Here is a 17,065-nt window from a genome sequence, read left to right on the forward strand (position 1 = left end):
CCCATTCTAGTATAAATAACCCGAGGATGGGAAGGCGGTCTGTGCCGGTCGGCCTCACGAGCACCTGCCCGGCATCATACCTCAATGAAGCATTTCTTAAAAGGCTCTGGGGTGACTGTCCTAGACTCTCACACAGGAAACTCAGAAGTTGGCACTTTTTAAAAAATACTCTTGGGCAATGTCTGATGAGAAGAATCACAAAACTCTAGGATTCAAAGAGGACTTAGCACTGTTTAAAATACGGGTGTCCGCGACTTTTTCTTTTTTTTAAGTCTGTGAGTTTCTTCCACCCTAATTCCCACCACCACTTACCAGAAAACAGTTCCGAAGTTTCTAGAAGGAGTCTACGGAACTGTAGAAGAGGAAGAAAGGAGGTCCTACCCGAAGCGCAAACTCACACCCTCCCTGGAGCGTCGCGGGGCGCCTTCGCCCTTGGCCTTTTCCGCTTCCGGTTCCCTCTCGTCCCCGGCGGCTCCTTGGTTGGCGCTTGCGCAGAGGACCCGGCCCAGGGGCCTAAATGGGCCCCTGCAGAACCCCAGTTGTCTAAAGTCCCTGAGAGAATAATGGGGCACGTCACCATCACCGATGCCGGAAAGAGACATTTGTGCCTTGCTTTGTTCTTTTCTTAAGCTCCAAATTAGGCTTCCTATATCCAGTATGGACTTTTATTCCTGAATTTTGGCCCAACTCCTCAGGCCTCAAAAATACGAGGCAGTTGCATTGCCTCTCTACCTCCTTGTAAATAGTAATCGGTTATGTACTCTTAATTAGAATAAACACGAGTAACTATTCACTCAGTTCCATTCATGGAATCACAGATAAGTATGCTAAAAATCAACAACAGACAGCATCAAGAGATAGTCCTATTAGTCATTTGTGTAGCGGAAGAATTATGCACCAAAAGGAATAGTATGTCGCCTAACGCCAAGCATGTATTGTAAGTTTTTGACATAATAATTTTAACTGTAATTATTTTGACCAGTCTCTTATTAATACCCGGTATTGAAATTGTGTGTGTGAATTATTATATATATATATATATATATATTTCTATTTATATATATATATATATATTATATATATATATAAATATTATATATATAAAACTTCTCTTAGATTAAGTCCCATTCATATTATAAACGTTCTCAAATATTAGTCATTAACAGGCAGAATAAATAAAATATTGCATTACCATTGGGAAATGTATGTAACTACCCCATACCACACTTGCAAAGAAGATCCATTCCTCAGCAACTCGATGAAATTCTGGAACCAAAAAAAAAAAGAAAGAAAGAAAAAGATTTGGAACCATTTATGCCTACAGTTTTGTTTTATATTGGTATTCAATACAGTTTATGTAGAACAATTAAATAGGAACAGACAATTTGAATTGCACAATTAAGGTGGCAAAAAGCAGGTTCCAAAATACTGAGAACTTTGTATACTGAAAGACTGATAAGTTAGTTCTTGATTCAAAAAGAGAAATAACTAAGTATGAATTTCTTTTTGAAAAATAGGTATTATGTTTGCTCTCTAGGTCTGATGAATAAATACACGTTTCTACCATATCTTCAGAAGGTGTGTATGTGCAGGTTTTTTAAGGAACTACACAGACAGAAACATTAAAAATCCTTGTATATATTAGCAACAGAAGAAAATCATAAAAGAGGTGCAGACCTTTCTGTCTATGGGTCCTCTCCCCACGCTATAATAAAAGCACACTTTAGGGCGCCTGAGTGGTGCAGTCGATTAAGCCTTCATCTCTTGGTTTTGGCACAGGTCGTGATCTCTGGATTGTGGGATCCAGCCCCACACAGGACTCTGCACTCAGTGTGGAGTCAGCTACATTCTCACTCTCCCTTTCCCTCTGCCCATCCCATTGCACTCTGGCTTGCAGTGTCTCTCTCTCTCTCTCTCAAATAAATAAGTAAATCTTTAAAAAAAAAAAAAAAAAAAGAGAGAGAGAGAGAGAGAGAGAGAGAAAAGCACCAAAATTTTTTTTTTTTTTTTTTTTTTACAAATCATTAAAAGAGAGGTTTCCTCGGTACTTATAGGGTGGAATTTTTGTGTTCCTCTAGCTTTTTTCATTAAAAAAGTTCCTCACTACCCCCACAAGTTTGGATACAAATAAATATTCCTAATACTTCCTTCCAGGTCTATATAAATTTCCCCCAACTTCACTCCTCTCCTCTATTGAAATCAAATGTACATCTGGTTTACACAGACACAGCATAGTGCGAGGCAACTAGTAAGTACTCACATTCATTCAACAGATATTTATTGTAAATATACACCAACATTGTATTACGTGCTGGTGTACTAAGGAGTACAAAAATACATAAAAAAATATCCAGCACTCCTGGTTCATAATTTAAACAAATAAAATGAATACAAATACAAATAAAATTGAACAGTAAAGAGGAGAAGGAATGGAATGGGATAGAATGAAATAAAATGCTAAAATGAAAAGGAATAAGGAAATTATTTTTTACTTTTGTCTTCTTACATAATTATCATGCCTATAATACTATAAAAAGCTTAAGAACATAGTCTATCCTATTTTTTGTAATATCTTTAACACCTGCCACAGTTGAGAATATAAATTTAAGTGAGTAAATAAATAAATAAATAAATAGTAAGTTGTTACACAAGAGAAACAGAAAATGCTATGAGTACTAAAAATACCACTGTGAATAAACCACTCAAGCATTAAAGAATCGGCTTATTAATTGTTACTGAACTAAATTATGTAAATGTTTTCTCCAATTCTTATTTCTTGAAATCCATCATTTATGCCTTTGAAGTGGGGACTGAGGTTTTAGAAGTGACATTCTTATTGATCTTTAGAGCAAAAACTAAATCTTTCAGGAGTAGTTCAGGCTGGATTGTTCAGTTTATCCTAACAGGATGTAACTTTGTATGTAAGTATGCATGTAGTTTTCTAAATATTAAAATATTCTTTTTAATCATATTCCTCATGGAGAAATTGTCTGAACAAAAACCAAATGCTGAAGCAAGGCCCCAAGCTTCTAAGCTGTTTTTACTGAGTGAGAGGGAATCCTGACACCTTATTACCCAATTCTACTGGAAACCCTGGCATGCAGGAATTAGCAGCCCATAGACTCTACAGGTCTGAAACTTCGAACAGGTTTGAAACACGGAACAGAGTGCCAGAGGTCTAAAACCTGACTTTAAAAAAAAAGAGAAAAGGGGTTACATAAAACCCCATGCTCAAACAGGCACATCTGACTTCCACCCAGGATATAGCCCTGACCTCTTTAGAAATTGCAGAGTAAGCCAAGAAATCAGCTCCAAGGATTATGTGCTCTGCTTTGCTTCAGGAGCCCCAATTTACATCCTAATGGTTCCGAGGAGTTTCCATGACCAAACCTAAGAACAAAAGGCAAGAGACCTGAAGGCTCACAAGTGACGCATGCTGGCTACTCTGGACACAGGCCAGTTTGTACCCTACTCTCTGAGGAATGCAAACGGTATGTTCAGGATTGAACTGCTTTCTCCTTGTTGTACATAAATTATTCATTACCCCCTCCTTTTGTACATTTTGTCCTCTATCTTCTCTGTGTTCACCCTGCTTTCACTTTTCCGGTTTTTCTCTAAGCTACCTCAATTGCCTTGGGCTCTGCTCCCCTCAGAAACTTAAATAGAAAACCAGATTTATTAGCTAAAAAACGGAGTCAAAATTTTATTTTCAACATATGAGAGAGCAGGGGGGGGGAAGCTGTTTTGTGATGTCTTTGATACTCAGCTTTTCAGAAAGCAGTTGCTTAAATTACTGTTTTAAATCTTTGAACTATGTGTCCTAACATTCAGTGATTGCACGCTAACATTGCACTAAAACATAGAATGTTATGGAAACTCATTTCTGTAAGTCAGTGCCTCCACATGAACAGCAGGGGGCAATAGCATACCAAGAATGGTGGAACCGGTCCCAAGCTCTCAGAAACACGGTTGAATTGCTGCACTGGGTCTGTGCACAACCCCACGATGATCTCAGCTCTCTGATGAAGTCTTTTGTTTTGTGTCCTATCTTACAATGCTCTGTTCAGTCTTCTGTATGAGTTGTGACTTATTCAGACAGCATTTCGCTGTGGCAATTTAGCTTAAGAAAAAGAAAGGTGAAAGAGAAAGAAAAAGAGGAAAGAGGAAGGGGAAAATTAAAATGCGGCCAACTGAAACACATAGACAAGGAAGAAGTAATCCTACGTGTACTTAAAGTTTGTCCCTTCTGTGTTCCCATCCACATGAATCCTTAACACTGTTTTTCTGGATGGCAGGCTACTATAATTCCCTACTTCCCTCACCCAATACCACACACCCATTTCATTCTACCACCTCTGCCATACAGTTTTCTGTTAAAACAACAGATGTCTTTATAAAAAGGAAAAAAAAAAAACTGTTTTAAGCCAAATACTTGACTTTTGAAAAGAATTCAGAAAACTCCTATGTCATGTTCTGGCCTTTAGTCAAACTTCCCAGTATAGAATTTTAACGTTTTTATGCTTTCTGAATATTTTTAGTCAAGATACATTACACTGATATGTTTCAATAAAAATTCTTTCCCTGTAAATTCATACCTTCAGATAAATTGTGAAAAGCCATAGTTGTGAAGTGATATCTGATGTGTTTGGGGTGGAAACTAAAATATTAGAGATTTTTAAAAGATTTTATTTATTTATTTGAAAGAGAGACAGTGGGAGCAGGGAGAGGAGGAAGAGGAGAGGCAGAGGGAGAACCAGACTCCTGGCTGAGCAGAGAGCCCTGCATGGGGCTTGATCCCAGAACCCCAGGATCATGACCTAAGCCAAAGGCAGATGTTTTACTGAGCCATCCAGGTGGCCCATAAAATATTAGAGATATTAAAATTATACTCAAGGATTATTCCCATTACTCTAGGCAGGTGTTTAGTAATCTAGTTCTCAAAGTCAGCAGGGATGAAAGTACTTTCATGCATAAATTGAGTTGTACCCCAAAATATAATTCTTACAAGCCTGGCTTCCTCTTCTACCTAGGCTGGAATACCCAGAGTTATGAACGTATTCCTATTGAGTTATTGATTTATGACCGTGGACTGGCAGCAGTAATATTATTTTAACATCTTGCACGAAAATTCCTCTCGGAGGGGTTGCCTTGTTACCTCTCTGACTGACAGGGCCCTATCTGATCCTCTTTGATTTGTCCCGGCTGGCCTATCTCCTACGTCCTGCATACCCCACTCTAGCCTCCCCAGCCTATTTGCTGTTCTGGGAAAACATACCAGGTAGTCCTGTGCCTGGGGGCCTTTGCTCCAGCTGTTCTCTCTCATCAGGATACATCTTACCTCACTTATCCAAATGACTCATTCCTTCACCGACTTCAAGAGTTGTGCAAAAGTCACCTTTCCAATGAGGCCTTCTCTGACCACCTATTTAAAATGGAATATTGCCCTCATCCCTTCTCCTTTATTTTCCTCAAGAGCACTTAGCATCATCAAGTATGCTATATGTTACATATATAAATAAAATATGAGATGAGATATCTGAGACCAAACACATCAACCATTAGAGGGCTTGCCTCTGCTATTAGGACAAAGAAAGTTGGTTGATTCCAAAACAATACCCAACTGTACACTTCACTTAAAAGACAAAGACATGCCTAAAATAAAATAATTCAGAAATGCTAAGGAAGAAAGGATGGGCAACGGTATACCAAGAAAATGCAAATAAAAAGAGAGAACTGCAATTTTGAAATCCAAACAACTAGAGTTCAGTCCAAAACCATGACTGAAACAAAGAGCACCTGATAATGCTAAAGGCTACAATTCACAGTGAAAATATAATATTTATGAAAGATATGTAACAAATAATACAGCAGCTTCTTTCATATAGCAGAAACTACAAGAGATTCAAAGAAAATAGAAACACATAAATAATAGCAAACTTTTGTACACTTCTCTTAGTCCAAGACAAAAAAAATTTACAATAATTGACTCTTCACATATAATAAACACATGTATACCTAAAATAATTAAGTAAAGAAAAATACAAATATTATGCATCAACAATACCATAAAAGTAAATATTCAATTTATCCAAAGGATACAAAAATGCAGATTCAAAGGGGTACATATTCCCCAATGTTTATAGCGGCATTATCAAATATATATATATATATATCTCAGCCATCAAAAAATGAGATCTTTCCATTTCAACGACGTGGATGGAGCTAGAGTGCATTTTTTTAAAAGATTTTATTTATATTTATTTATTTGACAGAGAAAAAGCAAGAGAGCACAAGTAAGGGGAGCAGCAGAGGGAGAGGGAGAAGCAGACACCCCTGCTGAGCCCGATGCAGGGCTCAATCTCAGAACCCTGGGATCATGACCTGAGCTGAAGGCAGACACTCAAACCACTGAGCCACCAAGATGCCCCAAGATCTAAAGTGTATTGTGCTAAAGTGAAATAAGTCAGTAAGAAAAAGACAAACACCATACAATCTCACTCTTACGTGGAATTTAAGAAAGCAAATGAATATATGGGAAGGGGGTAAAGGGAAAAAAAAGAAAAATACCATAAGAGACTCTTGGCAATGGAGAACAAACTGAGAATTGATGGAGGGAGGACTAGATGGGTGATGAGTATTAAAGAGGACACTTCTGATGAGCTCTGGGTGTTGCATGTAAGTGATGAATCACTGAATTCTACTCCCTAAACCAACATTGCACTGTATGTTCACTAACTAAAATTTAAATTTTAAAAAAAGGGGCACCAGGGTGGCTCAGTGGGTTAAGCCTCTGCCTTCGGCTCAGGTCATGATCTCAGGGTCCTGGGATCGAGCCCCGCATGGGGCTCTCTGCTCAGCAGGGAGGCTGCTTCCCCCCCCTCTCTCTCTGCCTGCTTCTCTGCCTACTTGTGATCTCTCTTTTTCTCTCTCTTTCTGTCAAATAAATAAATAAAATGTTAAAAAAAAAATCCATCACTATCAAAACATTAAGAAAGACTTCCCATCTTGAAATTTTAAATTTTTCTACTAAACATAGCCTGGATCAAAGGGAAATACCAATTGATACAGAGAATTTTTAGAAAAAAAAAAAAAAAAACCTAATGAAGGGGCGCTTGGGTGTCTCAGTCCATTGGGCATCTACCTTTGGCTCCCGTCATGATTTCAGGGTCTTAGGATCCAACTCCATGTCCTGCTACCTGCTCAGTGGGGAGTCTGCTTCTCCCTCTCCTTCTGCCCCTCCACCTCCACCTCCACTCTCTCCTCTTTCTCTCTCTCAAATAAAAAAATAAAATCTTTTTAAAAAATAATGAAAATATGGCATCAGAGTCTGCAAGATAATGTTGACTGTTTATAATAAAATTCATAGATTTAAATATTTATATCAATAAAAATGAGACAAATAAGTGAGTGAGACATCACACTCAAAAAGTTAGAAATACTTAAGTCTTGTTTGGGGGTTTGTTTTTTTTCCAATTTGGATTTAATATATTTTTTAATTAACCTAGATTAGAAAACAACCTGAAAAAACTAAACCTAGTTGCATTAAACTACATTTAGCACTTTTATAATTAGCTATAATATTGGTACTGTTATTTTGAAACTATATATTATAGGAAAAAGTAAGTAATTTTGTTAATATTATTAGGTATCATGTGTTTCAGCAGAAAAGTGATGTAATATAAAATCAAATCGGTTAAGTAAAAACTTCTATAATGTTTCATTAGAATTGGAATATTAGCACAACTTTATGATTCATCTTTATCTTTCTTTGAAAGATATATATTCTAGATTTTGCATTGTAAAGTCTGAAAAGTAACAACAAGCTATTTAGCCATGAACATCCTTAAGTGCATGGATCGCGGTCACCAAATAGGATTTCCACTGAAAGTAATGAGGACTCCTTCGACAAACTGCTGATTTTGGTCTAGGACAGTAAATGCTCCAATATGACACTGGGACTCTTACAGCATCAGAAAGCAAGGAAGCTATTAAAACATTTGTGGTTGTCAAATGAAGTTAGGAGCCAAAGATGGGCAATTTGAGCTCTAAAATGAATAATCACTGCAATTACATAAAAATGAAAATAGAGTTTCCAATAGAATCAATGGAAAACTCCTAGAAGCAACAGGATTTTCAATACAGTAGCAAGATGTAAGATGACATATAAAAATCAATATCTCAGTATACTTAAGCAATAAGCAGTTACAGGGAAAAATAGAAGACCTGACCTTGTATACAGTAATGACAAAAAAAAAATACAGTAGGAATAAATTTAATAAGAAATGGGCAAACCCTCTATGAGGAAAACTTCAAAGACTTCCTAAAAGACACAAAGCTGGAATGTGAATAAAAGAAAAAGTGAAACCATACTCTTCAATAGAATTATGCAAAATCATAAATTAATACCAATTTTTAAAAGTATTTTCATGGGTGTAGATTCCATACTTTATATGGAAAAATAAATAAATGAGAATATCCAAAAAAGACCAGAGGAAAAAAAAACAGTAATGAAACAGGCCTAGCCCTACCAGATATTGGAATATATTATACAGTTCCTGCAATTAAAACAGTATATTAACACAAGAGTTGACAATCAGATCAATGGAAAAAAATAGAAAATAAAGATGTAGACTCAGGTACAATGCGGAAATTTATGTATTTCTCACTGGGAGAAAAGTGTACTTATTAAAACTAGATATTGTTTGAAAAACTAAATGCTACTTTGAAAATAAATAAAATTGGATATAAAATCATCTTAGTGGAATTCCAGACAAAAATCAAGAAAAAATTTTTTTAAACTTGGATCGTATAATGAAGAACCAATATGAGTATCCAAATAGAAGGAGATTCTGGTAAACCACTGGCCCGAACTTTTCAAAAATGTCAATGCCAAAAAAAATAAACAAAAAAGGCTGGGGAAGTGTTTTAAATTTAAGGGATCTCAAGAGGCTTGATAACTAAATGCGATCTGTGATCCTTGTTAACTCCTGGATTTATGTTTTACAAACAACGATAGAGTAAAAGCAAGGTTTTAGCGGGGGTGGGGGGATCAATTGAGGAAATAATATGAACTATACAGTCGATTATAATAATGTAATAACGTTGAGAGGATTCGGACTCTCTATGTCTTAAGAGTTTATGATCCATTGTCTAAAGACACTGTATTGTAATCCTATAGGACAGTAGTCCTCAGTAGGAGTAATTTTGCTGCTCTCTCCCCTACACACATTTGGCAGTGGTTAGAAACATTTTTGGTTGTCGCAGCTGGGGGAAGGGAGGGCTGTTGCTGGCATCTAGCGTGTAGAGGCCAAGGATGCTACTAAACATTGTACAAAGAGCAAGACAGCTCCTCCGCCCACCCCCCACCCCCGAACAAAAAAAAAAAAAATCATCTTGCCTAAAATGTCAATAGCGCCGCGGTTGAGAAACCTCGGTGGGCGAGAACCCCTTATTCTTAGGGGATAGCTAGACACCAGGCTGAGATCAATGAAAACGCCCTTCGAGCAGGTGAAAACACTGGTAACACTTAAGGGCGAGGGGTTATGAGGTTCATAACTAACCCCCAAACTGTTCAACAGAAACCACTGTACGTGTCCTTCCGCCCGGACTTCCCTCCTCCCTCCGGGACCCAGGAGGGTCGCCCCCCACGCTAGCGTGGAGCTGACGGGCGGAGCCTGCGCGGTGAGAGGAGTCTGCCAGTTGGCCACTGCGCAGGCGCCGGGCAGCTCGCCGCACTCCCGCTGCGTTTTTCCAAAAGTTGCAGTCCAGAGGGTGGACCACCATCCAGCGCAGCTGCACACAACAGAGAAGGGAAAAGAAAACTCCCCGGGGGCTCCGCTGGCTTCTCTGAGAGTGACAGAGATGCTTTCCCACTAGAAGCCCGGACGCCTCCTCCTTTGCAATCGGATGAGGGCTGCAGTGTGCACCACTCATTCTTATAAAGCCCCTGCTAGGAAGAGCCAGTTGTGTTTGGGCCCGCGGTGCCTGGCCATCCCCTTCCAGGCTGGATTCTGCAGAGGTGAGTTTTTATGCTCTCTTTAGTGCATTCCCCTTCCCGCATCTGACACGCCTGGGCAGTCAGTACTCCATCTCGTGACACCACTGACTGAAAGTGCCCCGGGCAGGCGCATTCCACACCCAGCACCTCACCAGCAAGCGCTAATCTAGGTGACGTTTAAAATACCTTAAAATTCTTTAGCCTAGAGTCCCTTAATCAAGGAGTTGGCACACTTTTGCGGTGAAGAGCCAGATACAACTATTTTAGGATTGGCACAACAGGAACGGTCTCTGTCGCATAGTTGTCTCCTGTTTCAACAACCTCTTAAAAAAAAAAAAAATCTTAGCTGCTGGCCTTATAAAAACATGCACATTATAATGATTAGATTGATCACTCACTTTACCCAGCTTCTTTCAGGCCTGCACCCACCCGTCCCAGATCCCACTACAGTTTTGCAGTAAAGACTTGGGTTCCACAAGGGCTGTAACCCACCTGAGTTTCGTGGCTTCACCTTCCCAGATTTGTTTTCCATCTTCTGGGTGCCTCCACCTGCACCTCTGCTCCTCCTCCCTGCCGGATGGCCCCTGGTGAGTTCCTGAGTCAGCAAGGCTATCAAGAAACCGGCAGAGGAGCAGCCAGACCCTTCTCTACTCTAAAATGCCAGTTGATTCCTATCTAGGAGCAAAAGCCAAAGTTTCTACATTGTGAATAAATTAGAATATAAAGGTAATACAGGACTATGTCAGGCAATTGTGCTTTTATAGCATTTTTTCTCTTGATAAATGTAATCTATGTCCACTATAGTAATTGGGAAAATACTGAAAAATGTATAGAAGAAAGTAAAAATCCTCCATAACCTAACCGACAAAAAGAGAAAAAACAAACTACTAAATGTTTATGTATTCTTTAGGTCCTTTTCCCAATACAGATCCTTAGGACGAATTACTGAACAACTGGATTTTTAAAAAATATTTCTTAAGTAACTTTTGTTGAAGTCCAAAATATAGAAAAGTGTGCAAACTATAAATGTACAGTTCAGTAAACTTACAAAGATACAAAGACTAAAGCAGATATACCCTTGCAACCACCATCCAAATCAAGAAATCATTCCAAGTCCCCTTACTTGGTCCCCCTGCCCAGTCAGAAGCAACTTCTCCCCCAAATAAAATCATTGCCTTATCCTCAAATACACAGAGTAGTTTTTGTAAGTTCTTGAATTTCAATGAAATGAATTATCCATTACATTTTCTGTAACATTTGGTTCTTTCCATTTATATTTTAATTGAGATTCATCCATGTCATTATTGCTTATAATAGGTCTTTTTTTTTCTTTCTCTATTTTATGCTGTTTGGCACCATTATATGAATATAATAGATTTTATCCTTTATACTATTATTTTTCAAGTGACAGATTTATCAAGATATAATTCTTCTACAATTCATCTATTTAAAGTATGCAATTCAGTAGTTTTTTGGTACAGTCACAGACAGAGCATCATCACAATTTTAGAACATTTTCATCACCTCAAAACAATTCCATACTCTTCAGTTCTCACCTTGTAGCCATGTCCCACCATCCTTTCCAGCCCAAAGTAACCACAAATCTACTTTCTGTCTTTAAAGGTTTGCTTACTGTGGACATTTCATAAAAATGGGATCCAAAAATGCTGAGTCTTTTGCAACTGATCCTTTTTACTGATACTGGATGTTCATGTCATTCCTAGGTTTGGGGTTATTACAAATAATACTATGAGGAACATTATTATACATATCTGTATTATATGTATCTGTAGATAGATTTGTATCACACAGATACATATTTCTATTGGGATATTTACCTACGAGTGGAATAGCTCTGACATAGGTTATGCTTATGGTTAGTTATAGTTGATAGCGCCAAATTCTTTTTAAGTTCACTCTCCAACCAGCAGTGTGAAATGAGTTTTCATGACTACACACCCTCACCAACATTTGGTGGTTGTGTGATTTCAGCTTATACTTCTCTGATGACTAATGAAAAAAACATCTTTTCATGTGATAGTAAGTCATTTGAATATCCTCTTTTAGTAAAGGATCTTTTGAATTCTTTTCTGTTGGGTTTTTGTCTTTTTCTACTTGACTTATTTATTCTAATGTGAGTCCATTTTCATTTATCAGTGCTGTAAAAACACCTTACCCTAATCTGTGGCTTGCATTTCAATTATCTCATTGTTAAATGTTAATAAATATAAATTTTTTTATTTTTATAAAAGTCTGATTTATCAGTTTTCTTTTATGTTTCATGCTAGCCTGCTTAAGAAATCATTGCCTAGAGGTGCCTGGCTGGCTCAGTTGTTAAGCATTTGCCTTAGGCTTGGGTTATGATCCTGAAGTCCTGGGATCCAGCCCCATAGGGGGCTCCCTGCTCAGCAGGGAGCCTGCTTGTCCCTCTCTAGCTCCCTCATCTTGTGCTTCCTCTCTCCTATCTCTCTGTCCTGGGATCATGACCTGAGCCGAAGGCAGAGGCTCTAACCCACTGAGCCAATCAGGCACCCCCTCTGTCATAAATAAATAAAATCTTAAAAAAAAAAAAAAGAAATCATTGACTACAAGGACATCTAAAAACTATTATGTTACATATAGAAACTTACAGCTATGTTACAAGTTACATCTAAAAACATACAGTTTTTCTTTGAACAATTAAATCTAACCATGTAGAATGGATTTTGAAATATGGTATGAAGTAAGGGTTAATTTTATTTAGTTAGTTAGTTATTTAGTTAGTTATAATATAGTTATCCTACTGACCAGGGTCCAAAAGACCATCCTTTTCCCACTGCTCTGCAGCACTGTCTTTGTCACAAGTCAATAGAAAGGCAAATCAGTGAAAATGTTGGAATTAGTAGACAAGGACCTTAGAATAACCATGACAGATGCATCAGAGAATCTTTTTTTTTAATGTATCAAAGAATCCTATTAAAGAGAAGATAAAATAGATGAACAGATAGGAAATTTCAAAAAGATACAGATAATATTTTTAAAAAACGGAAATCCTAGAACTAAAAAATATAATATCTGAAATTATTTGATAGGTTTATCAGTGTGTGTTGGACTCAACAATGAAAGTATCATTAAATTTGAAGACAGGTCACTAGAAATGATCCAAATTTAAATCTACTGAGAAAAAAGTTTTTAAATAAACAAGCATCAGTGACTGATGGAGTAGTAGCAAGTGATCTAACATACATGAAATTGAACTCCTAAAAGCAAGGAAAAGAGAATATGAGGCAGAAAAATATTTGAAAAAATATTAGCAAAACATTTGAATTTGTTCAAATGAATTTATCCTAGGATATTTACTCGTTTTTAGTGGAGAATTAATCCCAATATCCTAGCTTGCTATGAATGGAATTTAGAAGTTAACATAAATCTACACGAATAAGCAGGACATTTTAAACTCACAAAATATGGAAAAATACCTTATTGATTGGAACTGTCCTGAGCATTACTGTATTTTTATAAATGTTGCCTACTTCCTAAAAGCCAGTAGCACCACCCCAATCATAGTAACATCAAAATGTCCTCAGTTTTTCAAAATATTACTTGGTGTATATGTAGCCCTGTATACACTGAGGACCCCTCTCTCTGGTGGCCTGCCACTTTCTCCTTTGTCCACCTCTTTTGAACCGTATCTTCTAATCCTCCCATCTGTCTAACCACACTGACCCCATTCCATCTCAAGGCTTTCCTCAAATGCTCCTCCCGCAGATACCCATATGACTGATTCTTTTCTCCTCCTCCGGTCTTTGTTCAAATGTTATTTCCTCAACAAGACCTGTAGGTTGAACAAGACAAAATAAAAACCTTTCACATTCTTTCCTTCTACTTTGAGATGCTTTTATTTGAAATGGTGTGTATCTTAATTATTTAATTTGCTATTGTCCGGGTGCCTGGGTGGCTCAGTCACTTAAGCATCTGCCTTTGGCTCGGGTCTTGATCCCAGAGTCCTGGGATGGAGTCCCACATTGGGATCCTTGCTCAGCAGGGAGACTGCTTCTCTGTCTCCCTCTGCCTACCATTCCCCCCAGCTTGTGCTTTCTTTCTCTCTGTTAAATAAATAGAGGTTTTGGTGTTTTGTTTTGTTTTTGTTTTTTTGGTTTGTCTGTTTGTTTTAATTTGCTTTTGTCTCACTTACCCCACCACTAGACTATAACTTCCTGTGAGGAGGTAGGCAAGTTTACCAATTTTGTTTTCTGTGGTGTCTTCAGTATCTTAAATGAGTAAAACATTATCATTGTTAACATTTTTCTCAGGACTGACATGTAGGCAACCTTAATTTATTCCTGCTAAGTCCCTATATCTTTCAGGCTATTCCTTCAGTTTTCATGAATAAGTAGGCCTGGTATTACTCCAGTAATTTACATTTTTAAGGTATGTTTGAGTTTCTTAGCCAAAAGAATTACAGCAGTCACAGTTCCAGCTTTTTAACCAAGGAGAATAAGAAATACCATATGACTGTTTCCAAAGCAACAAAAAGCTTTACCTGATTAAGTAGACTGAGGTTTCCTCCTTATTAGATTGAAGTATCCAACCAAATTGTCAAGGGCCCCCTCACAGAGAAAAACTGCTTAGAGCTATTGTCACCAAAAAAAATTTGTCTATTCAATTATAAGCTAATTTGAACCCAACTTTTTTTCTTTAGGCATTCAGGCTTCAGGATGGATGATGAACTTTCAAATAGGAAAGAGGTGGAAAATCATCAAAATTACCATAAACTGTGCTGCCAACTGAATGCGTGTTTCTCTGTAGCATATGCAGAGTCAAGGACAGTTATATTCCCACATTATACAGTCTGCTAACCTATTGTCTTAATCCAGGTGACTCTTGAAAGTAGAGCCTGAGACAAAGGTAGATGCATACTCTATTTGTGAATGTGATTCCAGGGAGCAGGAATGAAAGAAAAAGGAGTGAACACGGGTAAAATGGAAAGAAAATCCAGGCAAAATAGGTAGTGTTATAGAGTAGTCTACCACAGTTAATGGGTACTTCGCACATGCAGATCCTTCTAGAGATTCTTAGTTTTGTCTCAGAGTTGCCCACCCCTGAAGGATGAAAGGAAGAAGCATTTCTCTCTCCGCAGCCATCTCCTCCTTGCCGAGGGCTGCTCCCATAGGGTGTTAACGTCTCCATCCCTGTGGGCTGCAAAGGTGGAAGAGCCTTCGGGTACCAGAGTATCATACATTGCCACACCAGAGGAGCCTTAGGACAGGAAGCTAGATTCTTGGAGCATATCTGAAGCGAGGCACTATCAGCACCAAGCAAGGCGAAACCTCCTCCAAACTATTCACCAGAGCTGTGGCTGGAATTGGAGGTTACAGAGAGATGTGGAACAGGCATCTCGTAAGTCTATAGAAGGTGTTCTTATCCTCATCTAAATCTGTATCCTCCTTCTATAGTCAAAATTTCAGTTTCCAGCATCTGGGTGGTTCATTCGGTTAAGTGTCTGCCTTCAGCTCAGGTCATGATCTTGGGGCCATGGGATCAAGCCCTACATCAGGCTCTGTGTTCAGCTTGGAGTCTGCTTGTCCCTCTCCTCCCTGGCTCACGTGTGCTCTCTTTCTGTCTCTCAAACAAATAAATAAAATCTTTAAAAAAAAAAGTCCAGAACAAGGTTAGCAAAAGGCTTAAATTAGAAGGTTAAATGTATTAGACGATGTATGTTAATAATCATTCTAACCTGGAGTGATGTTGATTAGAAATTGATATGAGAACTTGGAAGATTCAAAAATGATTCAACTTGAAAAATTGGACCATTGGATAGAGATATTAGACTTTGCTGAAACTCATGTAATCTCAGAAACAATCATGAATTGTTTGGGGGGAAATGGAAAAATAAAATTAACCATTTATGTGTCTCTGTGAGCTTTATAAATCAGTGTCATTAAGTTTTCGTGAAATACTGTTTTCTACTGTCACATAGCACCAGTGATATGGAGCTTCTAACCAATTAAGGGAAAATTGGTAGAAACACAGAAAGGAAAAATATTGGGATGATCTCTGTCACATAAAGTGCTGTCATTAATATTGGTGGGAATTGGGGGGATACTTTATGCTTTAACTTAGAGTTCCTCTATGAGGTTCTGTCTTACCAGAAATGGTTTTCTCTCTCCCTATACCTCGTGGCATTATTATCATCCTCTCTTATTTGGTCTAGAATTGCCACAAATGAGAGAAAGCTTTCGAGTTATTCAATTCAATATAAGTTGAGCTTCCACTATTTCCTGTGTATTGGCACCATACATATCAATAAGACATAATATAAAATATTACATACAAAAATTTCAGAATACATATTCTTTTATGGTTCACCCAGAACATTTACCAAAATTGACCATATGATGGATCACAAATCAAACCTCAACCAATTTCCAAAGGCTGAAATCATATAGAGTATGAATTAAACTAGAAATCAGTTATATAAAAATAAATAAAATTTTTCCAAGTGCTTGTAATTCTAGGAACATACTCCTCATGACCCACAAGTCAAACTCAAATCACAATGGAATTTAGAAAATATTTTTAAATGAATGCTAATGAAAGTACAATATATCAAGACTTGTAGGATGCTGTGAAAAGAAATGCTTATGGAAAATTTATAGCTCTAAATACATATATTAGAAATTTTACAAAAAGATTGGCTGTCAGTGTTCCAAGGAGCCAGCGGGAAAAAAGTGTGCGAAGTAGCTTTTCAGACATTGGACAACTGGCAGTAAAGAAGTGCTCACTGTAGAGGAGGAGTAAGGTGTCTATACTGTTGCCCTGCTTTCCTGAGTTTCAGCACTCTGGATCATGTTGCAGTCTTGCTGAGTTAAGGAGGCAAAGACTGGACTTGAGTGAAACTGAGATGTCTTGAATTTTCAGGGCACAGTACCAGCGAGGAGGAAGTTTTGCAGAGAAAGAAACTTCAGAAATCCGCACACAGATCCCTTTGTGTTCATTGCTGAACACTGAGCTGAATTCCCAAAACCAGCATGAGAATGGGAAACTCTTAATTTCCATCCAGCCTACTCCTCACTGGGAATTTCAGAC

At 37.9% G+C, this 17,065-nt stretch overlaps 2 long non-coding RNA genes across 3 annotated transcripts in view; one reads left to right on the forward strand and one right to left on the reverse strand.

The window, feature by feature from the left end:
• The window catches only part of LOC309847113, a 154,855-nt gene extending 142,676 nt beyond the window's left edge, over positions 1 to 12,179 (reverse strand). For both annotated transcript variants that reach the window (XR_014302324.1, XR_014302325.1), the window contains exons 1-3: positions 10,490 to 12,179; positions 3,930 to 4,120; positions 1,193 to 1,266 (exon numbers count right to left, since the gene is read on the reverse strand). This is a non-coding gene — a long non-coding RNA (uncharacterized lncRNA). The remainder of the gene's footprint in view (positions 1 to 1,192; positions 1,267 to 3,929; positions 4,121 to 10,489) is intronic.
• LOC309847112 lies at positions 9,695 to 15,908 on the forward strand. The gene is made up of 2 exons (XR_014302323.1): positions 9,695 to 10,018; positions 14,679 to 15,908. It is a non-coding gene; the product is annotated as an uncharacterized lncRNA (long non-coding RNA).
• Positions 15,909 to 17,065: the final 1,157 nt, after the last annotated feature.

This window comes from Mustela nivalis, assembly GCF_964662115.1.
Source record: "Mustela nivalis genome assembly, chromosome: 1".
In the NCBI taxonomy this organism is placed as follows: domain Eukaryota; kingdom Metazoa; phylum Chordata; class Mammalia; order Carnivora; family Mustelidae; genus Mustela; species Mustela nivalis.